Source organism: Lytechinus pictus, chromosome 8 (assembly GCF_037042905.1).
Source record: "Lytechinus pictus isolate F3 Inbred chromosome 8, Lp3.0, whole genome shotgun sequence".
Classification (NCBI taxonomy): domain Eukaryota; kingdom Metazoa; phylum Echinodermata; class Echinoidea; order Temnopleuroida; family Toxopneustidae; genus Lytechinus; species Lytechinus pictus.
In genome coordinates this window covers 38,718,760-38,744,343 of record NC_087252.1, presented here as the reverse complement: position 1 = coordinate 38,744,343, position 25,584 = coordinate 38,718,760, and the positions used below count along the sequence as shown (strand labels likewise).

At 36.7% G+C, this 25,584-nt stretch overlaps 1 pseudogene; it reads right to left on the bottom strand.

The window, feature by feature from the left end:
- Positions 1–3,860: 3,860 nt before the first annotated feature.
- Positions 3,861–17,025, bottom strand: LOC135155307 (uncharacterized; annotated as a pseudogene).
- Positions 17,026–25,584: the final 8,559 nt, after the last annotated feature.

Here is a 25,584-nt window from a genome sequence, read left to right as displayed (position 1 = left end):
TGGAATTGGATGCACTACACACACGCCGAATCCTTGCCCAATGTTCCCTCTTTTACAAAATCCACTACCATCATGTCTTCATAACTCTTCCACTTATCGTCACCCCAGCAACATTTTATACAGGACATGATCACAACTTGAAGTACATCATATCTGAAGCCACAATCGACCCCTTCAAGTTCTCGTTCTATCCAAGAACGATAAGGAACTGGAACAACCTACCCAGCTCAGCTGCCAACACCAAAGGAATGTCCAGTTTCAAGGAGGCTGCTCTCCCTGCCATCAGAATGATGCAGCCCCCTATTGGATCCCATATGATTTAAATTCAAAAGCTTGGTTTTTACTTGCACTCAGCATAGCATGTTTAACTGTACATATAAAAAATTGCTATGTGTATCCATCACCATTTCTGCACTTCATGATGCTCCTTCCAGTGGCTCACTTTATTCATCATCCCAGTATAACTTCTGTATGAGCTGCCAAAGGGATCACTACATCAAGTATCAAGTAATGTAAATCTTTAAAGACATCCATGGTATAAGAAATATGTCTGAGAATATATCTAAAACTGATGTAATTGGGATGATACCCCTACAGTATTGCTAAAACATACTAATCTGTATTTGTAATGATGATTTGTTCATATGATAAGGCTGGAACATCTAAATTACAGCCATAATTTTGTATCGCTGCTTGAATGGAGTGGGAAAACATTGAACTGTGCAATAATCTCTAAAGTAATAATCAATCATCAGTGTGCCAAAACGAACTCAGTGATGATCTGGCAAGTCTAACTCCTTACTGTCCTATAAATAATCTCTGAGCCAATCCAAAAAGACCCCCAAATAAGAGTGTATTCCACCTTAAAAACAGAGAGCAGATCAAAAACTGAGGGTCAGGTGGTAACAAGCCAACCTACCTTGGCGTCATTCTAGACCTTTTTTCATAGAAAGAACATGCTGCCAAAACAAATGCAAAATTTGGAGCAAGGAATATCATTCTGAAGAAGCTGGGAGACAGATTGGGAATTGACAGATGCCAAATCTATCTGTACCACAGCTCTTGCTCTATGCTTCTCCACTGCTGAGTATGCAGCCCTTGGTGCTTTATTGACCCCAAGTCTTGAATGGAGCTTGCAGAGCCATCACTGGCTGCTTGCGACTAACAGAAGTGGGTAATCTTTACCTACTCTGTATTATTGCCCCACCGTACGTCAGAAGAGAAGTCATCAGCACAGATGAAAGAAAAAAAAATCAAGAACATAGTATTCCACTCGTCAACCATGAACCTGCCAAGAGACTCAAATCTAGACACAGTTTTCTCCGCTCAACAGAATCCCTTGATGACTCTGCACGCATGAAAGCGTCACCCTCTGGTCTAACAATCTCCAGTCTGTGATGCACAATCTCACCTATGGACTTAGTACATCACTATCCAGGTCCAAGTGAAGAATGGCCTACCTGGGGAGTGTTTCATCAACATTTTCATCCGACAAGTTGTCAGATCTGACATCTTTCTCTGATGTTGATTGGCTGAGAGGTACTGTCACTATGGTAACTGTCGGATAAAATGGGACTTGTCGGATAAAACGTCCGACAAGTCCTTTCATGAAACGCCCCCCAGATCTTGTTTGAATCGCCTATGGGGCTACAATAGGGAAGGAGAAACTACCTGTAACTGTAAGGATGATCATAGGATACAACACTTTTGTGTCTGCTCCCTCCTACCAGAGCTACGAACTGCCACTGCCTTTGCCACTGCACGAGAGTCTTTTCACAGGAAAATTTCATGTAATTCTTGTACCATTAACAGGACATGACATCTTTAGTGACCTAAGAAGAAGTTTGTCATTAATTATCTTACTGGTAGAAGACACATATTTATGGTAATCTGACATTTGGGGGGAAATGATTATTTGCTCAAGGGTTGTTGGATGGGGGAGGGAGCAGGGACTTAATTGGTTCCTGAAGGGGTTGTCGGTTAGGCTAAAACTTTGCTGAAAAGGTGCCTATATTCTGATTGTTAGTGTTTTAAGGTGAAAATTACAATTTGCCAGTGAATGAGCAAAGACATTCGATGCTAACAATCTTACCCCATATCTACATACCCCCTTAAAAAGCCACCTTTTGGAGAGACAAACTCCTGCACACCTAGGCTCTCTTTGGTCATAGTATACTGCATGGTTTTAAAGGGCAATATTTGCTCTGTGCCCATCTTCTCGGGTCACTACACAAGTCCTGTGTAGTAGAGGGTTCAAGCAAGATCTGGCTTTTGGGTTGAACGACTCCAGGGGTCCGTTTCATAAAGGACTTGCAACTGTTGGAACTTTGCCATTATGGCAACTACCATGGTAACAGGGCTCATCAGCCAATCAGAATCACGGTTGCCATGGTAGTTGCCATAATGGCAAAGTTACAATAGTTGTAACTCTTTATGAAACGGGCCCCAGATCTTTGGAAGCGCACGGCTCTGGTGGGGGGGGGGGTGCAGACCAAAAGGTGATGCACTGTCTGATCCTCCCCTCAGTCGTAGATAGTGTCTGCATCCCTGCTGTAGCCCCGAACTGCATATTAAGGACTTGCACCTTCCTGATCCAGACCATAGGCGATTAAGACATAGTCAGGATGACCATTCGTCACTTGAACCTGGGGGCGTGATTCGCTAGGTCACATGGAAAGCTTTTGCGTCACAGACTGGAGGTGATTTGACCATTATAGGGGGATCCTTTGATTGTGTGCATAGCCATCAAGGGATTCAGTCAAGTGAAGTGAAGGATTCGAGTCTCTTTTTGGCAGGTTCATAGTTAAAGAGTGGAAGAAGGACATATTTTTCTTTGCTTGTTTTTCCACCCATTCTGATACCTCTATGTGTGGGGGACTGTGCCACACACTAGGTAAAGATCATCTTCTCTTTTGGTAGCGGACAGTCGGAAATTGCTCTGCAAGCAGCATTCAGGATTGGGTTAAACTTGAAGCAGACAGCAGAGCTTTTGAACGGATTATTTGGCATCTGTTCCCCATATCGTGTTAGCAAGCCTCTTTTTGATGTTGTTCCTTTCTCCAGCATTTGCCTTTGTCTCGGCAATATGTTCTTTGTACGCAATAGTGACGTCAAGGTAGGCAGGCTTGCTGGCATGTTTCATTCACTTTCAAGTTTCAACACCATCTGACCTGCAGTTTCCGGTCTGCATCTCTATTGTTAAGATGGAAGACGCTAAGTTGGGTTTTCTCTGGATAGTAAAGAGTCAGGTATGCCAGAGCATCACTGAATGTTTTTTCCACCTCTTCTGCTTTTCTGAGGCAATGCACAGTTCATCAGCATAGGTAGCTCTTGGTGTTTGGGTGGATTAGTTGGTCGTTTGTGTATTTGGACAAGGACACTTCTTTGTGGGGGACCATTTTTCTGCCTCCACCATTTGCTGCTGGAACCACTGAGATTCACAAACAACCGGTTTGGGGGCATGTTCTGAATTAGCCTTGTCAACTCGACGTCCTTTGTCATCACAATGACTTTCCTCGTAAGTAGGCCTACCCTATGATTAACTGGTTCATAAGCTGCAGAGAAGTCAACAAAGGCTGCTCCAGTGTTCAGACCTTCCTCAAACCATCTGATGTACTGAGTCAGATTCACTACTTGATAAGTAAAGGACTTTCCTGGCCTGAATCTTGCCTACTTGAATGAGGAACTCAGTCACAAAGGGAGCAATGCGGTTAAGCAGGAGCCTTTCAAAGGGATTGTGTGTGTGACAGAGTAGAGAGATAGTTCTGTAACTCCTTGGGCTGATTGGGTCTTTGCCTAGCTCGAGTTAGGCAACTACCCTCAATTTCCTCTTGCCATATTTTTTTCATGCAAACAGTCGATTAATATGTCAGCAGCCATTGGGCTGCAACAGGTCCAAGAAGTGTGATCTGCTCACAGAGGACATCTAATCCAGGTTCCTTGTTGCTCTTCATTATTTTCTTTAATAGCATAGCACAAGCAGACAAGACGTTCATGCTGAATTGTCTTGTGTTTTCAAATGACTCTTCAGTTGGGACGCTGTCTCTGCTCTTTTAGGGAGGTTGGCCCTTCGCGGGCAATAAATAGGGTGACCATGACTGTACACAAGAAGATAGTGGGTCACTTGGTCGGTGGTCACTAGGGGTATAGTTTGAGATTCGCATACTCGTTTTCAATGATCCGAATTGTTTTCCTGGCTTTTCTGCTGTAGTGAGTCATATCCATTGATTTGTTTAATCACTGTCACTTTCTTTTTTTTTAATTCCATAATTGCAGTTGTCTATTTCCCCCCACATTCAAGTGTATCGGCACCAAAGGGGTAATTCTCAAAGCTCCTGAAAATTTTATTGTACAGCAGCTTCGTCATCCGTCAAGCCAGGAGAATAGTTTGTACGGCATCCTCGTGGAATATTTTTATGTGATGATTTCTTCAACAGCTTTCCAAATGTGTCGTAATGAGTTCGGAGTGCTGGAAGATCCTGTGGGTAGGTATTCGGATCTATGACAAACTGCTCCCAGATTGCTTTCTTCAGGGTGAAACGTCTGTGAAAGGGAACTGTGCGTGGAGTGATGTCTGCATTCACTTTCAGCCCAATCGGTCGATGTTGAGTGTGCGGGAGAGGGTCAAGCACAACCTTCTCACATTTTGTTCGGTGATGCAATCTGATTTGCATCTGACCAGTTCTCCTCAAGTTTTCCATCTCATTGGTTTATCCATACCCCCAGATAATGCTGTGACTGTTTAAATCCCCAATAATTACATTTCCTCGATCGGAGGTGGCTTTTCGGGGAAGGGAGGAAGATTGGTTAGGAGGTTTATAGAAAGAACTTCAAGAAATACTCTTAAGTTCAATGGTTAGGACTTTGCCCGTTAGCTTGATGAGAGGCCTGCTCCTAATTAATTCTACTTAAACAGATATTTGACCTGCTAATTAACTGCTGAAATCAGTAATGCCCATAAATAATGTATAGGGACTAACCGGTTTTAGTGAGCAACAGGCTCAGATTATAGTAATTTTTGTTGTCTACTTGATAGATTTACGACATACTGAAGATCTCTTGATCTGTGTTTAAATCAGGGCAGGTGATCACTGGAAAGCTTTTTTTCACCAGGTTGTGCAGATAAACCGGCAATACAGCTTGAAGGTCTGCAAGTAGTCTATTGTGTTAACTGTCCCATTGCCCATGCATTGGTATGATAAAAAAAAGGGGGGGAGAGAAAAAAAACCTTGCAACACAGGAAAATTGCCAGAATTGCAGATAAAAACTTTGATAGAGCATTGTGATTTACACATTTTAGTAGGTACCCCCAAAAGTAATTAGCTTTTGAGTTCACAATCACTACAGTTTAGTAATTATATTTGCCATACTGATAAATAATTTAATTTTCCCATTGCAGACACTTTAAGACTTATTGAATGGTCTTGGATATGTATTTCCCTTCCTAACATGTACAATAAAAAGGTCCAAATAACAAACTACCCATTTCCCATTGCCGTATGCTGTGAAAAGTAACATTTTTAAAATGAAAATTTTCACAAAATTCACCAAAAGTGTGCAAGATATCTTTCAATTTACTATGAAAAAGCGCCCCTTGCCAAACTCAGTAGCTTCGCTCCCTAGCTTTGTTTCTTGGAATTTTTTTAATCGTTTTGCCACCCCAATGAAAAAAATTCTGCATACAGCCATGCCCTCTCTCAATATGCCGACTGCCTGACCAGATGGGTGAAACTAATTGTCATAAATGCTTAGAAAAGTATAAGATGCATTTTGAGGACCAAAAAGGAAATTTTTGGGGAGGTTACAGGCTTGAAATATCACCAAAAAGTGATTGTTGCTAGGGAAAATGCTGTTGCTAGGCAACACAATGGTTTCCATAGGTAACGGAAAAATCTATGAAGTACTCTATTATTTAGATTAGAACAGATAACATGACACAGCAGGGTATCTAAGAATCATTTATAACAATATTATAAAATCCATAAAATGATGCCGATATAGTCGTAAATACACACAAACATATTAGTGATATCCGTCACATGCAGGGGTTAATCAAACATGGCAATAATGTAATTTTTCATGATCATTAATGCATTATGCATCCTAGTCTTCCTCTTTTATCCCTTTTTCATCAAAATTCACCTTCTTCATTAGTTTTTACAAATTAAAAAAAAAAAAAAATGATAAAATTAATTAATCTGGTAAAAAAATAAGAGAATATTGAAAAATGAATATGGTTGCTAGGGAAAAAATGTTGCTAGGCAACAGTTTTGAAATCAAATATAAATGAAATATATATTTGGTTGCTAGCCGTTATCATATCATTCAATCTGTAGTGATTTTATCCTCGTAAAGTCTATATTCATATATGAATTAGTGTAATTAATTAACAAATATAAATGATAAGTTACTGCTTTGCATTTATCACAAAAATGGGCGTGGCCTATTCAAGGCTGGTTTCCATGGTGAAGCTACACTGTGCGACACTTTTAATTCTCAGTTCTAAAAAATTCAGAAAATTTCCTTCAAAATGATGCATGTTTTTGCTTTGATCCAGTCGGGGGGATTAAAGTCCCAAATTTTGGCCTCTCGCCGCTCGCCTATAAGGGGTGGGGGTTAAAATAAGACATATTCTGAATATCGAAATCTGCCACAAATTAAATTGTCATATAACAAAGTCAACATATTTTTTCATCGCTAGCAACTTTTTTAAAACTAATACTGCTCTATGCATCTTAGCTGTCTCGTCAAAATTTGTATCTAATCTAATATTTACAGTGTATTCTCAGCTTAACTTTTAAGTTAAGCTGAGAATACACTGTAAATAAATAAAGTGATCAAGGATAAAGTGGTCAATTTATTACAAACAAGGCGTTACTCCGAGTTGATATGGTAGGAGTGACTTTAGTTACCCCCTCCTCTAACACTAAGATACTCCTAGATTTTTCTCATAAGTATATCTTGGGAGCAGTTGGCGTATAGCGGGGAAGGGGTTGAGGACCTTACCGTCAAATGTCATCTTGCAGTCATGGCAACGCATCTTTACTGAGATGCGTCTTTATAGAGTGCACTTCCTCCATCTTCGTTTTCGGATTAACGAGTGAGCCTTCGGATTAACGAACCCTTTTTCGTTATCGGATTAACGAACATCGAGGTATAGGTAATGTACGTGTTTCGGAGTTACGAACCTTCGGAATTACAAAAGTGTGACCGCCCTTCCTATAATCAGCACGATCAGTATTAATGCTTAATCATATTTATATTCATACACTTTAGTCAATCAGCAATATGAAGGGAAAAAATGCGATGGGCTGGGTCGAATGAATATATTTTGCCATCCTGTTTTATAATTAGGTTAGTGGCCCTTACCCTAGCTGTTCGTTTTAAAGGATATAGGCGTAATGCAGGGGCAGATCCGGGATTTTCCAATAGAGGGGGAGGGGCACATTTTCCCGAGGAAATATTTGAAAAGCCAAAAAGGGGTTTTTAACAAAAAACTAAGGGTATTTCGTCCACGAAAACATTTGACAAGCAAAAAAATGGGTTTTTAATTAAAATATTATGGGTATTTCGTCCAAAAAAAGACAAGCAAAAAAGGGGCACATTTCTGTTTCAATGGAATTTTTGCATTAAATTTTTAGTTGTGCCTCTCGGGGGGGGGGTGGCACGGGTCGGCTTTGCCCCCTCCCCCCTTATCCGCCAGTGGCGTAATGTAGGCCTAACCAGTGGGTCCATGCTGGCCTACCAAACCTATATATTGCTATAGCCTCAAAGTCCATATACACTCCTCAAATAATATTCCATCTCAAACAATGAATTATTAGACAGATGCGGAAAAGACAAAAAAATAATTGTTCTCCTCTCAACCTTTTCTTACAAAAAATCATAAGGGTTGCCACCCAACCCACCCACCCTCCCCCCTCTCCCCTACCCCTAGCTGCCAGGGTCTCCCCTGTGCAAAATGGCACTGCTCTGCTCTTATTGCTTATAGAATACTAACCTGAGTTAGACTGCTTGCTGGTCTCGTACTAATGCCACCAACTGGTATCAGGTTCGGCATGACAGGAACCGGAAACTCAAAGGCGAAATCAACATTGACAAGGAGCAGTTGCGACCTTTGATAGAGGTCACTGGGACGAAGCCCTGGGCAGATTCCATGGGCATCCTGGATGGGTGAAAAGACATAGGTCATTCTTTTCATCAATTCATTAATTAAAACCATTATACAGTTGATAGCCCTTTGGATCAAGGTCATCTGATTTGTGAAACCAAGGCTCATCTCTGGCATGTAGGCAGCGTTTGAAGGGTTCCCATTGTCTCTAGCAAGGTGTGACCACGAGGTAGCCATGATCGACACGTGTCTTTTGGCAGCATACTCAGCTACAAACAACGTGCACGGAAAATAAGGATCAACCAAGGCAACATCAAACTGAGCTTGACGAAGTCTTTGCAGAAGTTCCTTGTCGTTGAACAAATCCTCACAATCACCAATATACTCGTTGATAGCTTCAGTCAACCTAGACCAGCTCTCTTGACGCCAAGTTCCTTTGAAGACCCCCTTTGTAATAAGTTCATGCCTCCTCCACACTTCTTCAACCGGCACCCTGTGCTTGAAGATTTCAAATTGTAAGTCTTTGTACTGTTCTTCCTTTGACCTATTCTCATAGGCATTGCTAATTATGACAGTGACGTTGTGGCCGCGCCGCTTTAGCTCGTTGCCGATATCAGCTGCACACATAAAATGACTTCCTGCGCCATATGATGTGTATATCAAAATATTACTCCCTCTCCCTTGCGCGATTTGTAAAAACCAAAGCAGAACGCCAAGTATTGTTTTGAAAGAACCCATCGTCAAGTACCAAACTTTACCTAACTGCGAGAATAATTTTGATGCAGAACGTAGGCGCGAAATGTCTTCATCTGTACAACATGACTAGGCAACTATAATAAAGAAATATAAATAGTAAAGGCTCATTGAAGACAGCAGGGCGTGGGTGTGGCGTTTCAACTTGAGTGAGTTTTTATTGTCAGCTTACTGAAGAGCTTCGCGTTACCACTTTGCGATAGGTTTTCCAGGTCATAATGCCCACTGATTGGAACCAATCGTCCGTATAGGTAGTTCGAATCTCCGTGTAGGCCTACATGAGCATAGGGAACTGAATATCCAATTAGAAGAGTAATATCCCACTTGGGAAAACAAATGCCGTATACATGGTATAGGGATCTTAATTGTCCACAGTGATTTAGGTATGGTTACTCGAACATCATCACTTTATACACTTTACACACACAAATGAAGGATTTCGTACCAGAAAAAAAATTGACAAGCAAAAGAAAAAAAAAAGGGGGCAAAAAAGGTCTTTCAAGCTCGTCAGGGGGGGGGGGGGGCAGGGATACGTCCTTTGCATGGGTTGTGGCTCGTCAGGGGGGGGCAGACTGCCGTTTTATTCATTTTTATTAAAATCTTTGTAGCTAGTACCAAAAATGTTAAAACAGCGGTTTTCGACCGCACGACCGTCATATGAGAAATGTGACTGCGCCGTAAGAGCACATCACGTGGCTCAGAGTCACCTCGCGATCTTTACTTTGATCATGTTCGAGTCTAATGATGGGTTCCGTATGGGATTCCATGACCACTGACGTAGATCCGGTCCGAGCAGTGGGAGGTGGGGGGGTAGCAATATATTGACCTGAAAACTTAAAATTTTGGGGACACAATTTACTAACACCAAGGGGCCATACATACGGGGTCATATAACCGTACATCTACATACTACTACAATCGCTCAAAAAAGGCCTATAACGATTTTGTTTTCGATTGCTATAAATCATTGAATTGCAGTTAATATCAATATGAGAGAGAAAGCAAGTCGAGCGAGCAAATTTTTCGGTAGTTGGGAGACAAAATGGTGTTCAAGACCTCTTTCAAAAAAATATATTTTCTGTCTTGAAAAGTGGGGGGGGGGTGATTGTACATGCCACCCCCCCCCCCCTCCCCCTCCGAAAAGATTGCTCCGCTATAAATTCCACACAAAAATGGAATGACCAACTTCAACCCTATCCTTAACCTAATATGAAACCCAATTGCAACATAGACCCAGACCGTACCCACACGTATTGCATGACAAATCAAAGATCTGTCGGAAGCTTATAAGCTACCTAACCTGTTAACACAGAAATGCAAGCTTTGTGCCTTTTCACTGCTTACCAGCTTAGTACTTTGCTTAAAGGGATGGTCCGGGCTGAAAATATTTATATCTTAATACTTAGAGTAGAATTCACTGAGCAAAACGCCGAAAATTTCATCAAAATTGGATAACAAATAATAAAATTATTGAAGTTTAAAGTTTAGCAATATTTTGTGAAAACAGTTGTCATGAATATTCATTAGGTGGGCTGATGATGTCACATCTCCACTTTCCGTTTTCTTATGTTATTACATAAAATCATATTTTTTTCATTATTTCATACTTGTGTGAATAATATGTCTCCCTTATAATGAAATAAGTTGCAGCAATAAATATCTAATGCACTAAATCAGTTGTCAATCCAACTTTTCTAGTTCTTGGAGGAAAAAATTTGAATAAACCTTATTTCATATAATAAAATACAAAAGAACAAGTGGAGATGTGACATCATCAGCCCACCTAATGAATATTCATGACGACTGTTCTTACAAAATATTACTAAACTTTGAAATTCAATAACTTTGTTGTTTGTTATCCGAATTTGATGAAATTTTCGGCATTTTGCTCAGTGAATTCTACTCTATTTATTAAGCTGTAAATACTTTCAGCCCGGACCACCCCTTTAAGAATATTATCGGGCTTCGAAAGTAGGCTTTCTTGTACTAGTCCAGGATAGAAGAGGCTTAACCTCGTTTTTTCATATATACAATATTTTTTGATGGTTTCTTGTCAATTCGAGGGTGCTGACTACGAATCTGAATGATTCCACTCGTGTAACCTTGAGCATTTTCCGCAAATTGGCAAAATCAAATATGGCCGCCAAAATATGCATATTACCCATGAAAATCATAAAATTGCCAGCAAATTGGCCATGAAATGTATGATATTGTCGTGCAGGAGTGAAATGCTCTCTGAAAAAAGCATTTTTTGACAAAATATTTCTTTCTTGATATTCGAAATGGCCGCCACAGACCTCTGTATACCTTATCATGTACAATATGAATAGAGAAAATCAATTTTTCAAAAAAATGATCCCTAAACTGCAAGTAATTGTGATCTATGGACGAAGTAATATATGAAAATCATCAATGCTAACAGGATATATCATTTATTATATCATGTATGGGGAAAAATTTGTATTTAATATTCAAAATAGTTCAAGTTCAAGTTCAAGTTCAATTTCATTTTCTCACCAATATAAAAAAAAACAATATACAATATGTACAAGAATGAACATTACATGTATCAGAGAAAAACGGAAACTACTGAAAAGTTCATAACAACTTGTGAGTTGTAGCTCCCAGTAAAACAAGGTAAAATACATATGAAAATCAAATGAAAAATATACACACAGCATGATCAGCAATCACCAGCATACATACAAGGGTGATGGGGACAATCGGGGTAAGTGTAGAATTAGGCAGAAAAAAAATATTTTGAATATTCACTTATATACACGTTTTTTAACTTGGCTTTAAATGAAGTTTATGTAGTTGAACACTTAATATTATCACAAAGATTGTTCCATATACGAGGGGCACGATGCCTTGATGAATTAAGTAGAATTTTGGATTAAACTTGGGGATAATGAAATTTATTGCTTGACCGAGTATTATGAGAATGAACTGAACGATTTATGAGAAACATTTGGGAGATGTTACAAGGGATTATGTTACTAACTGTTCGGAACATCACAGATGCAATCTGAAATTTATGAATGTCATATATATTTCAAGTTTAAGACGGAAAAATAAAGGTCGTGAATGAGATTTAAAAGGTGAATTCGTACATATTCTTAGAATTTTCTTTTGCAATTTATGAAAGGTTCCAATTTTGTTGTTCCAGTATTTGCCCAAACAATATTGGAGATAAGGTAAGGTAAGACTATTATAAATCATAAATAACTCTTTCTGTGCCAATAAGCTACTAAGTTTAAAAAGAATTCCAGCATTTTTTGCAATTTTATTAGATATAATAGAACGATGGTTGTTATAGGATAATGAATCATCCAAAGTAATTCCAAGAAATTTAGTGGTTTTTGAAGTACTCAAAGGGATTCCATTCATGAATATATTAACATCTGAAATACAATGTTTTGTATGATCTTTACTAAAATACATAAAGGTTGTCTTATCATTGTTTATTACTAATTTATTGGCTTGGAACCAACTCGTAATCTTAATTAATTCTTCATTTGTATTTTTCACTAGAATATCAAAATAAAAATTGGAAGCAATTAAGTTTGTGTCATCTGCAAAGAGGACAAAATGAAAAAAATCAGTAACATTGCATAAATCATTAATATATATCAAAAACAAGAGAGGGCCCAGTGTGGAGCCCTGGGGGACTCCACACTGGACCCTATCATGACGAGAGACAGCATTATTATATACAGTATAATTGAAACGATCAGATAAATAATCCTTTAACCACTTAAACGCAACACCACGTATACCAAAATGATAAAGTTTAGAAAGTAAAATATTATGATTAATTACATCAAACGCCTTACTAAGATCAAGAAATATACCAAATGAATTTAAGTTTTTATCCATATTATTAAGGAGATGGTCGTGGAGGTCAATAAGTGCCATATCACAATATGAATTTGATCTGAAACCATATTGGGAATTGTTCACAAGGGTGTTTTTATTAATATGACTTATAAGTCTAATATACATTAACTTTTCTAAAATCTTGGAAAAACAAGAAAGTAATGTTATTGACCTGTAATTAGAAAATAAATGAGGGTCTCCTTTTTTGAAGATCGGAATAATCTTGCCAACTTTCATGTCTTTGGGAAATTTACCAGAAGAAAATGAAAGATTTATTATATGTACAAGAGGCTTTGTAATGAAATGTATGATGTGTTTAATTACAGACTGACTAATGCCATCGAACCCTGAACTTTTTAATACTTGCTTTTAAATGTTTTACAACTTCAATAATATGAGTATCGTTTGTAGGGTTCAAAAAGATGGAGTTGTGGCATTGTTCTGAAAGAAAAGAAGAAAATGTTCAGTTGACAGTACAGCATTATCTTTTATAATAATGGAAGCAATATTGGTAAAAAATGAATTAAATTCTTCAACGATGGCATGACTGTCAGTTATTTTTGTTCCATCTTTAATAAAGTAATTTGAAATATTTTGTTTTTTATTTCTGCCAAGTACATCATTAATCGTAATCCATAATTTAGATAAATTATTTTTATGTTTGTGCAACAAGTTGCAATAATATTGTTTTTTGGCCTTTTTGAGAATAGAATTTAATTTAGTTCGATAAATTTTAAGTGATTTTTCCGTGATTGAGTTCTATTTTGGAAAAAAGTTTTGTACATTCTATCTTTCTTATGTATACATTTCAATAAAGACTTTGTTATCAACGGCTTACGTATCAGATGTTTTTTATTTTTTCTTCCTTTTGATATACAATTTTTATCATAAGCAATCCTAAAATAATTTATGAATCGGCTGTAGGCATTATTAATATCCTCAGAAGCTAGGACTTCATCCCAAGCAATACCAGATAAGTCATTTTTTAGGTTGTTAATCGAAGCTAAATCTGATTTATGTATTATTGGTGAAGGAACATGGGATGTAACTTGTTCACAATCTATGTCGGTAATTTGGAAGATAGGCAGATGATCTGTAATATCGCTATAGAAAATTCCAGACTGAATTGAAGAAGAATGTACATTGGTTAAAATATTGTCAGTAAGAGTTGCAGATTTTGTGGTAATACGCGTTGGTTTATCAATAAGCGGGCGAAATGCATTATCATATCAAAGGTTTACAAAATTATTAATGAGGTTGTTTGAGCTAATTTTAAGAAAATTGATATTGAAATCACCCTTAATATAAACATTTTTATTTTCACAGGATAATTTTTCAAAATATTATTCAATATCATCATTAAAATTCTGTATAGGTGTATGCAGGTCTCTATAAATAATACCAATAATTATATTCTTCCAATTACACAATATAATTTCTAAGAATAGATATTCACATAGATAATTTGAAAAACTTATATCATTTCTTATCTTAACATTAAATGAATTGTGAATAAGTAGGGCAACGCCATCACCTCTTCTGTCGGGTCTATCATTATGATATAAACAATAATCCTTTAAGTTGAAAAATGATGGGGTTTTATCATGCATCCAGGTCTCACTAAAACCATAAACAGACAATTAAAAATCGAGTCGAGATATAAAAGAACTAATAGCATCAAAGTTTCTTAACAAACTTCTTGAATTAAAGTGAAGCATACTAAAAAAAATTTTATTTTTAACGATTGCACTATTATTGAATTCATCACACAGCCAGTATTTTGAACAAATGTATAGAAATTATCGTCTGGGTCTAGATTATCGATATAGCTGAAATCATGATCATCAAAGGGTTCAACAGGCGTAGTATCAGTTAAATTGCCAAGTAGGGAGGGGTTATATGTTGACATTATCAATCACTCACACACAAACACACACATATATACAATTAGTAACAGAAATAAAAGTATATCATATAATTACATACACTGACGTGTCAATGAATATATAAAGCAAGATGTTCATTGACCTGGATATAGATTTTAGAAAAAAATTAAATAAAGAACTAGGTGACCGACCACAAGATCTAAACAGAGTATTGTACATTTATATATGCCCATGATATTGCATTATAGGGGGAAAATATTTTCAATGAATTCAATATGAAATATAAGTCCTCAAGGCCTTCAATATTATATAGTATACAATACATCATGACGATACTGTCAATGATTCCAATACATACATATATATATATATATATATATATATATATATATATATATATATATATATATATATATATATATAAAAGTGCCTTCAAAGTGTGGAATCATAACAAATAAGGCATAAATATAGTAAAATATTGGTTCTATGATATAAGTACAGGTCTAAAGTTATTTTGTGTATTCGAGAGGTCATTGGACAATTATATATCTCATAACATAGAATTAATAATAGAATTCAATCATTTAAATATCATAACCGGCCTTTGGAATGTTTCCATATATAATTCATTAAGTAAATAAATAAAAAAATATTTCAATTAATTATATACAAATAAATGAAGCCTTCACTACGGCCAAGCTGTCTCTATCAGTTTCATATTATGAAAATAATGAAATAACTACAAGTATGAAACAGTTATTTTGTGTATTCGAGATGTCATTGGATAATTATAAATCTCGTAACATAGAATTAATAATAGAATGTAGTAACACTACATGTATGCCATGACATCCACAACCATGTAACACACAGTAAAAAATAAAACGAATTCAATGAATTAAATATCATAACCTGCCTTTGGAATGTTTCCATACAATTCATTAAGTAAATAGAAGAAAAAAATCTTCAATTAATTAGATACAAATAAATGAAGCCTTCACTGAGGCCAGAATGTCTCTATGAGTAACATATGAAAATAATTCCAATGAATGTAATAAAAATATATCTAGCGAATTCATTATCAATACAACAGAGTTGAAGTGTTTTCAATAAATTCAATATAAATACAATGCAAATTTCAGTACCTTCAAAAGTTGATCCACAGAAATCAAATAATAACACAGGAATGTCTTCAAACAATTCAATTTCAGGTACGATAGTATATAAAGAAAAAAAATGACTGTCTAGTGTCTGTTGTGTACATGTAACTGGTTGGAAAGATAAAGTTGAATACACAGGTCTAAAAAGAAGACAGGAAAAAGCACATCAACCGATGGCAAGGATGTCCTCTTCAGTTTGCTATTTACCTGTCTCTTCATTGAACCATTGTTAGTCTTCACCGATACAATTATTCTTCCATTGGTAGACCATGCTCCGAGGATGTTCGATCCTTGTACTTTGGTGGCGTTCAAGACTTCCCATAGAAGTGAACGATTAGTCTTTGTCAAATCCTCATGCAGACTCATTTTGGTGCTCTTCAGTTTCCTTCTATTCAGCAGTAACTTTTGTCTATGTTGATATGATGTAAGCTTGATGATAATTGCTCTCGGTTTAACGTCACTTCTTTCATTAGGCGCGGGATCAGTGCGACGTGGTACTCGATGGCTCCTACCGATGTCCTGAAGATGAAGATCCACACCAAGTTGTTGCTGCGCTATTCACAAACTCTCTGACTGGTATTCTCATTTTCCTTTTCAGGTACTCCGAAGAGACGGACACAATTTCTCCTTGAATATTGCTCCTGATCATTAAGTTGTTTTTCTAACCATTTATTTCTCTCCTCACATTTCTGTTGTTTCTTTTGTAGATTAGCTAGGCTACTTTTAATGATGTTAATCCTGTTGTGGAGTTCCAATATTGATCCATCTTGGGTGTCAAGGCGTTTAATGAGTTCGTCGAACTTGGAATCTAGGGCTTCCATTATCGCGCCTTTTATGTAGGCCAGCACATCATCGTCCTTGAGTGCTTCCTTGACAAGGTTCTTTGATATACTTGTATTAGCCATTGTTGAGGGATTAATTAAGAGGAATAATCCAGGGGAATTAAATTCCACAAATAATCCTGTACGGCCAAGAATGAAATAGAATCACAACACACTACTGGAGTGAGGTAGAGACAGCTCGAAAAGAGTATAAGTGGGACTAGGATGACATTTCCCACAGAGGAGCAAGTATAAAGTTGCCTTTATTAAAATGTCATTTCTGTCACCAGTGAAGTCCAGGCAATGAACAAAATGTTCAATAAACTTACATTTTAATCGTCTCTCATCGTCAGAAGTTCTCAATATATTGTATCTAGTCCAACGATCAGGTAAATCAGGTAAATCCAAGGTGCTGCCACTGGCCCAAATAGTTTTATTTTCTATGGCAAAGGGGCCAACAAAAATCGCAAGAGTGAGCACTATAATGCATATTATTAAGAGAAATGAGTGGAATACTGACTTAAAACACAATTGCTAATGAAATATAGTATTTAATATGTCATGTATATGATAAATACTGTATATTGATATTCAAAATGGCCGCCAAAGGCCCTAACAGTATTATGTACAATGAGAAAGAGGACCAAAGAAATCGTAAGAGTGAGCTCTGAAATACATTTATTTGTGATGAATAAATGGGATACTGCCTAAAAAACACAATTTTTTACGAAATATATCATTCAGGTTTAAAGTTTGGGTTCAATAATGTATTTTGACTTTCAAAATGGCCGCCATAGACATTGATTGTATTATGTACAATGCGAACTAGGAAATAAATTTTCACACGAGTGAACACCATAAATGCACGTAATTGTGATCTATGAGTAAAATATTGTCTGAAAACATATTTTCTAACAAGATATATCAGTTCTTCTGCCAGGTAGGTGATAATTACTGTATTTTGAAAGTCAAAATGGCCGCTACATGCCCCAACAGTATTATGTACAATGTGAATGGGGACAAATGATTTTAACAGATTTTGGCTTTACTTGACTTAATGGTGTTGTATGAGTGAAATATTGTCTGAAAACATGATTACTAACGAAATAAATCATATCATCTAAAATTTAGGTGTTAAATGTTTATTTCAAAATTCAAAATGGCCGCCATATGCTCTTTTGTGAAAATTATCTGTCCTCATTCAAATTGTACATAATACAATAAGGGCCCATGGCGGCCATTTTCCATTTCAGAATGCAGCATTTATCACCTTAAATGCACCAGATATGATATACCTCGTTAGAAACCATGGTTTTAGACAATATTTCACTCTTACATCATAATTATAGTCAAGCAAAGCCAAATTCTGTCAAAATTATATGTCCCAAATTACAATGTACATAATACTTTTAGGACCTATGGCAGCCATTTTGAATTTCAAAGTACAGCATTTATTACCTCCATGACTAATATATGATGTATTTATTTAGAAATCATGTTTGAGACAATATTTTTACTCGTACATCATAGTTACATGCATTCTATGATTCTCATTCTGGTAAAAAGTAGATTCCCTATACGCATGTATTATATTTTAATTAGGGCTTGTATGAGCTTTTTTTTAATGTCAAAATACAGTATTAATCACTTATATGGCAGAAGAAATGCTATATTTCATAAAAATCACGTTTTCAAATAATGTTTTATCATACAACAGGAGCAGGATTTTATGGATTCCATAGTCAAGTAAATCCAAATTCTTACAAAATTACATGTCCCCATTTACATTGTAGATAATACTGTTAGGGGCTACAGGGGCCATTTTGAATTTCACAATACAGCATTTATCTCATGCATGACAAAAGAAATGACATGTTTTGCTAGAAAACATGTTTTCAGACATTATTTTACTCGGTGATCACAATTACATGCATTTTATAGTTTATTTAAATTAATTTCTCAAATCGCATTGTACACAATGTATAATGGGCCTATGGCGGCCATTTTTAATGTCAAAATACAACATTCATCACATAAATTGCATTTATATTTCGTTAAAAATTATGTTTTTAGTCAGTATTACACTCGCTTATCTTAATACTAGTAATATGTATTCTAGTACTCACTCATGTGATTTTCCTTTGTCCCTATTAACATTGTATATAATACTGTCGAGGCAATTGGTGGCTTTTTTAATATTAAAATGCATCATTTATTACGTACATGACATAACAAATGATACATTTCGTTAGCAATCATGTTTTCATCAATTATTTCACAAAAAATCACAATTACTTGCATTTATAGTGCTCACTTTTGTGAAATCTAGTTTTCCACATTCATATTGTAGAATACAGGGGTCTATGGCAGCCATTTTGAATATCTAGAAAACATTTTTTTTTCAAAATCGTTTTTCCATAGAGTATTTCACTCCTGCAACACATATACGTACATTTTATAACCAATGTGCGGGCAACGTTATGATTTTTATGGGTAATTTGCATATTTTGGCGGCCATATTGGATTTTGCCAATTTGCGGAAAATGCTCAAGGTTACACGAGTGGCATCATTCATATTCGTAATCAGCACCCTTGAATTGACAAGTAACCATAAAAAAATATTGTATATGAAGAGTTTAGTTGCAAAAGGGGTTAGGTCCACTTTGGACCATTCCGAGAAAAACCATGTTTTTTTATTCTCACTTATTGCAATATTATTATGAGAAACTAAATTGTCATGATGTACTACCCTACCATGGACCTAACCACTTTTGAAAAATGAGCTCTTCAGAAGAGTTTGTTTGCAAAAGGGGTTAGGTCCACTCCAAGAAATCATTTTTTTTATTCTCCCATATTGCAATATTCTTAGCGAATTTCATCTTTTCTTTGGTATCATCTTATAGAACTACTAAAAATCTATACATTGAGACAAAAAAAAAAAAATTTGATGAAAAATGGACCTAACCCCTTTTGCAAGTGAGCTCTTCATATATGAAAAAACAAAGTTTGGTAAATGTTCTATAGGGCCTATCCTGGACTATTTGCTTAATATAATTATCGGGCTTCGAAAATAGGCTTTCTTGTACGTGCTTTCATCGCACTCGAGACCGTGACCGTCATGCTGTGTTAGAAGCTTTGTGGTTACACACACACCAAAAAAAAATGGGCGGATTTGTTTTTGTTTCGCTTTTCAGATTACGTATTGTAAGGGTGACTATTGGAGTTAGATTGCTACTTTTATGGTTCAACTGCACAGGTGTAATCTTAACAAATTAACACCGAAGTCTCTCAGTTCAAGGTTAGAGTGGAACTAGTCTACAAATGTAGACCCACATCTGCAACTCCATGTCCAAACAAAGAAGTGAAATTTACAAAGACTGAGCAGATAAACTGAATTGCATCAAACATTCCAACTTGTTTATAGAAAGTTCTCTGACCTATAAAATACTAAACTGCATCTAACCTGTACATGTAAATAAAAACTTATCTGACCTATGATAAGGCCTCTACATACTCTCTCTTACAGTAAAAATGTATTTTTCAATTGGGTATCTTCCCCAGTTTCTTATTTTTTCTAATAACTTTCTCCCATAATGGTTAGTTTCGGTCATGTTTGCTCATTTGGTTTACGTAGCAGACGATGCTAGTATGTAGTATACTTACGCAGACCCTATTGCAAATCAAAATCGATTCCGGACTCGATATTTGCTTCCTCAAAATGTAGCTATATTATAAATATCAGTAGGCAAAGTTTTATAGTACAAGAACATTGTTACTTTCAACATTAAATGCGTTAATAAGGTTTGTTTGGACTGTATTAATTGTTTCAAATGAAAAGGGTTTAGGAACGGAAACAATCAAACGTTAGTCACGTGACGTTGTACACAGAAATATACCATTTTCTGCCTGCTCGATCTCAAAGTTTGGGAGAAGAATGAGATGTAACCATTATACCAGTCATAAAATATACATCAAACTGTATAGGTAATCTATTTAGCATTGAGATGACAATCAATCTCGACCCTTTTTACCGTTAGGGATATTCCAGTGGGAAAACAAAGGTGCCAGTGTCTCGAAAATATGGGTGGTTTCAGACCGTTTGCCATAGCAAGAGTTGTGAACATGGACACTTTCAATTGAACAGCGAGACGTAAATAGTGAATTAATTGTAATAATATTTAGATCAAATTAATGGAATTTGATAAATTTTCACACTATTATCAATCTGGTGTGAGATTATTAATGGTTATAAAGATATACCCGGATATTTGCAATATTACGTTCATGAAAACCACTGTTCCCTGTGTTGAAGCTGTGTGTGCGGACTTTCGGACACTCAAATGCACACGACTAACCATTAAGTTGTTTTGTTTACCATTAAGTTGTTTTTGTTTAAACAAAATCAGTCTTGTAATGTTGTATTGTTAAACATCATCATACAGTGTACACCATATCCTTCTTTGATATCTTCAGCATCCATGTATTTTTTTTCCAAAATATTGTGGAGAGGTTCTTCCAAAAAAAATAATGACTTTGCAAAAATATTTGAGTATTTTATTTAAAATCATGAAAAATACATGTAAAGTAATATGTTAATAAATATCGACCTCTCTAAATCTTTTTGGTATATCAGTTAGTCTTTCCATCTGAAAAAAAAAAGATTTTATAGCTCAACTGGATAAGTATATAAATAAAGGTGATGATATAAAAATGTAAGGCATATAATTTTCGTTTTAACATGCAGCTGAATGACATCCCAGTTGCCAAACCTAAGACAATATTCCCACAGTCCAAAATGAACATAAATATCAAAATCTCATGAAATATTATATCATCTCTGTATTAACTCCTCCTCTTTTTTCCAAGAAAAGAAAATATGTCCCTTACATTCGTTTTTCATATTTTCCTTTGTAAACACTTTTTTGAAAAACCTATAAGCTGTGTACATGTACTATTTTCTTCTTTTTTCAAACACATTTTCTTTCAACCTATATGCTGTGTACATATACCGTTTATTCATCAAACATAACTCCTGGTCTTATCCATTTAAACACTGTCCTGAAACTCATTCCTGCGAGGACTGCAAAACAATACCAAACATAGTTTGTTCGCTATTTTCTATACCCACTATAACTTCACCAGTCCAAACTAACACCATGTCATTTAGATTGTAATAGTCCGGTATTCTAATAACAACCAGCAAAACTATACCCAAAACTATACCATTGTAAATGCCCAATGCGTTGCCAGTTAAACATCGAAAGATCAGTATAATTTGAAACTCAACTGCTACACACCGTGTGTTTAAATAATGTTTTCAGTTCACTTTTCCTCCTTTCAGAAAAACAAAAATAAATCATGAAAGTACAAACAATTAAATCATCCATTAAAAGTATGCCTTCTTTTTTTTTTTTACATCCAATGCATGGCATAATTCATATATGTTTCGTCCTAGCTCTGCTAAAAATAGACATTTATAAGAATATACCAATATAGAATAAAAATAAAATTCTCTTTCACTCTTCCATGTAAACAGATTAGCATATATTTTGGCATTTTCCTTTTTTTCTGTTTTTTCTTTAGTAAGCAAAGTAGCACCAAGCATGTCATGTATAACCACACGTAACACTTACATAAAACGTCATATATTGCACAGATAAACATAGATCATGGTTAAAGAAAAAAATACAAACTATCCTATATTATAAGGAAGAGCAAAGCGAGGGTGCTCAACCTGAAAACAAACCTCGGGATTATTCTGCCCGAACGTCGTTGTTCGTCTCTCTCGAGATAATAGCCATGCTAAAAAAAAGTAAGATTTGATCAATGCTGCTTGTATTTAAAAAAAAAAACCTATCTGATCTGTAGAGCGAGGGTACAGACTAGCAGTAGATAGCCTCAGGATTATTCTGCCCGATCGTCGTGGCTATCACTGTATAATTGTACTATCCTATATAGTGGCTGAAATCTTCAAAAAAAATTAAGTTTGATGTTCCAGAGTTAAACTTCCTGCATGGTATATGAATGTAATTCTCGAAGTGAAGACAAATATTTCCAAAAAGGTGTGATCCTGAGTTCAAAACTTGAAAGATGTATGCAACAAAATTTAAAGCCTGACAGTCGTCAGTCTCTGACTCGGAGTTCTTTCATAACGAAATATGCAATTCATCCAGCACAAAACGAATAGCCATGCATGACCATAATGAATAGACAACAATAAAGCAAGCAAAATCTCGTCATGCATGCATTTCAACTGAGTTCATGTATCCGATTTGATACACCTACAACTGACTTCATGCATGTATCTGTTTGGTCATATATCAGTATGGATGAATAAGTTCAGGTTCATATCATTCATTGTACGTATATCAAAGTTCAATCTCTGTAATACCTTGGTCACATTTGATCTACGGCGGCCGTACGGCGAGTCGAAAACAGCCGTTTTATTAATTTTAATTCAAACCACCTATATGTAGTTGGTACACAAAATGTTAAAACGGCTGTTTTCGACTCGCCGTACGGCCGCCGTAGAACAAATGTGACCAAGGTATTACTCCAGCATACTATGTCAGTCATGTAGTAATATCCAATAATAATTAAAACATCGCTGTACTTGAATATTTAGGGGTTCAATTCAGGAAATACTTCCCAATGGGTATCGTTTTGTTTCCAATACTTGTTAAGGGTAGGGTTTCACACGCCAATACTTGTGAAGGGGTGCATTTTCAGAATATGGAAAATACTTGTTTAGGGTGCTTTTCGAGACCCCATGGTCGCGCATGGTATCCACTCGTCAATGGAAGTGCCCCCCCCCCCCGGGTTTAATCTCTTAGGCGGTTCCAATTAGCGTCCACTTCGTGATCGTCGTGGCTGTTGCTCAACATCTGACTGACGTGCATGGCGGTATTGGAGTTGTTCTCCATCCTCTTGGGGGAAGGGGATTGGTATTAGGTACCTCTCGTCTGCTTGGGGGGCTGGCATTGGTAGTTGTTCTCCATCCTCTTGGGGGAAGGGGATTGGTATTAGGTCCCTCTCGTCTGCCTGGGGGGGCTGGCATTGGTAATTGTTCTCCATCCTCTTGGGGGAAGGGGATGGGTATTAGGTCCCTCTCATCTGCCTGGGGGGCTGGCATTGGTAATTACCCCTGATTCACCTGGGGTCTGGCATTGGTAAGTGCCTCTGGTCCGCCTGGTGGGGTGGAGTAGCTAGTGGACCCTCATCTGCCTGGCGGCCGGGGTGGAATTTGTAGTCGACCCTCGTCTGGTTGGTGGGTGGAATTGGTAGTCGACCCTCGTCTGGTTGGTGGGGTGGAATTGGTAGTCGACCCTCGTCTGGCTGGTGGGGTGGAATTGGTAGTCGAACCTCGTCTGGCTGTGGGGTGGAATTGGTAGTTGACCCTCGTCTGGCTGGTGGGGTGGAATTGGTAGTTGACCTTATTGAAGGAGGGAGTAGGTGTACTGAAGGAGGAAGTAGGTTTATCGAAGGAGGAAGCAGGAGATCCTATCCTTGACCTGAAAGGCTTCAAACGATTGTGGTGTACCATCTTTACGTCTCCATTTCCAGAAATCTTCTAGTTAGTCCCTCTGAACATGATGATAGAACTTTATATGGTCCCTTCAAATTTGGCGGCTCTAGCTTGTTCCGCATGTTCACCGGATCGTGGTGAAATTGGTGAAAATTCTTCCAAAAATACCGCTTAACAAATAAAACAATATAATTGAATCATAAAATGCAAATAAAGAGCCAGTTCACCACTTCCAAACGAAATACTTATGTCCTTATTATAACATTGAAGAGAAACCCCCGTTTCTTCGAATTCATCAATGTTGGGGTCTTTGGGAAGGGATTAAGATGGAATGTCAAAAAATTTTGAATGTAATCTCTAATAAAACCATTAAACCATCATGGGGTAAAAAAGATAATAATATTGGAGGGGTATTTGCCATATGGACATGCAGTGGCGTAACTATGGGGGGCACACCCCCCCCCCCCAATCGGGGGGGGGATGGGAAAAAACGGGGAAAGGGGGAAAAGGAGAAAAGAGGGAGAAAGGAAGAGAAACGTAGTGGGAAAGAAGAAAATGTTATTCATTATAATGTTATATTATATTATAATTATGTTATGTTACACAACATAAGAAACATTTTTATCATAACTTTATGAAACATAATTTGCCTAGGGCCTACGTCTTCATTTTTCTTGGTGCTCGCATTGTTTATTTAACGAGATATTATCCTGTTGTACTAAAACATCCCGTTTTCAAGTCAACATAAACCAAATATATTTCCTAGCACTTGAGTTATCATTGTTTTATGTTGTGACATGTGCTTCTTTTTCATGACTCAAAGGTGATTGCCCCATGTTAAGGTCTTCATATATATGAAACATTTCCTGTCCGTGATTACGTTCGCATTAATTGGTGAGATATGTCTGCTCTTCATGAATTCCTAAAATCAGTCCTTAAAATGTCCCTTCTTCTGATCTAAATATCAAAAATTTTCAGCTCGCGCTTCGCGCTCGCATCATTTGGTTAATGAAATACGAATGGTCCTAGTTAATTCCTACAAATAAACCTTAGAATGCCCCACTTCAGGTCTGAATTATCTAAGTTTTCAGCTCGCGCTTCACGCTCGCATTGTTTAGCGAGACAGGTACCTTTCATGATTACACAAATTTGATTATAATGTCCCTTTTTAGGTGTGAATATAAAAAAAATTCAGCTCGCGCTTCGCGCTTGCATTATTTGATCAGTGAGATACATATCCGTTTAATGACATTGTCCTTAAAATGTCTCTATTAGGTCACTCGATCACTCAGTGACTCAAAAATTTTGCTGGTGCCCCCCCCCCCCCCCATGCCGTGACCCACGGTACGCCACTGTGGACATATCAATGACAATTCCTTGCATATCTAAAAACATGATTGCAAAAAAATGCCAAAATATTTCAGTCATCCCCCCCCCCACCCATCAACAC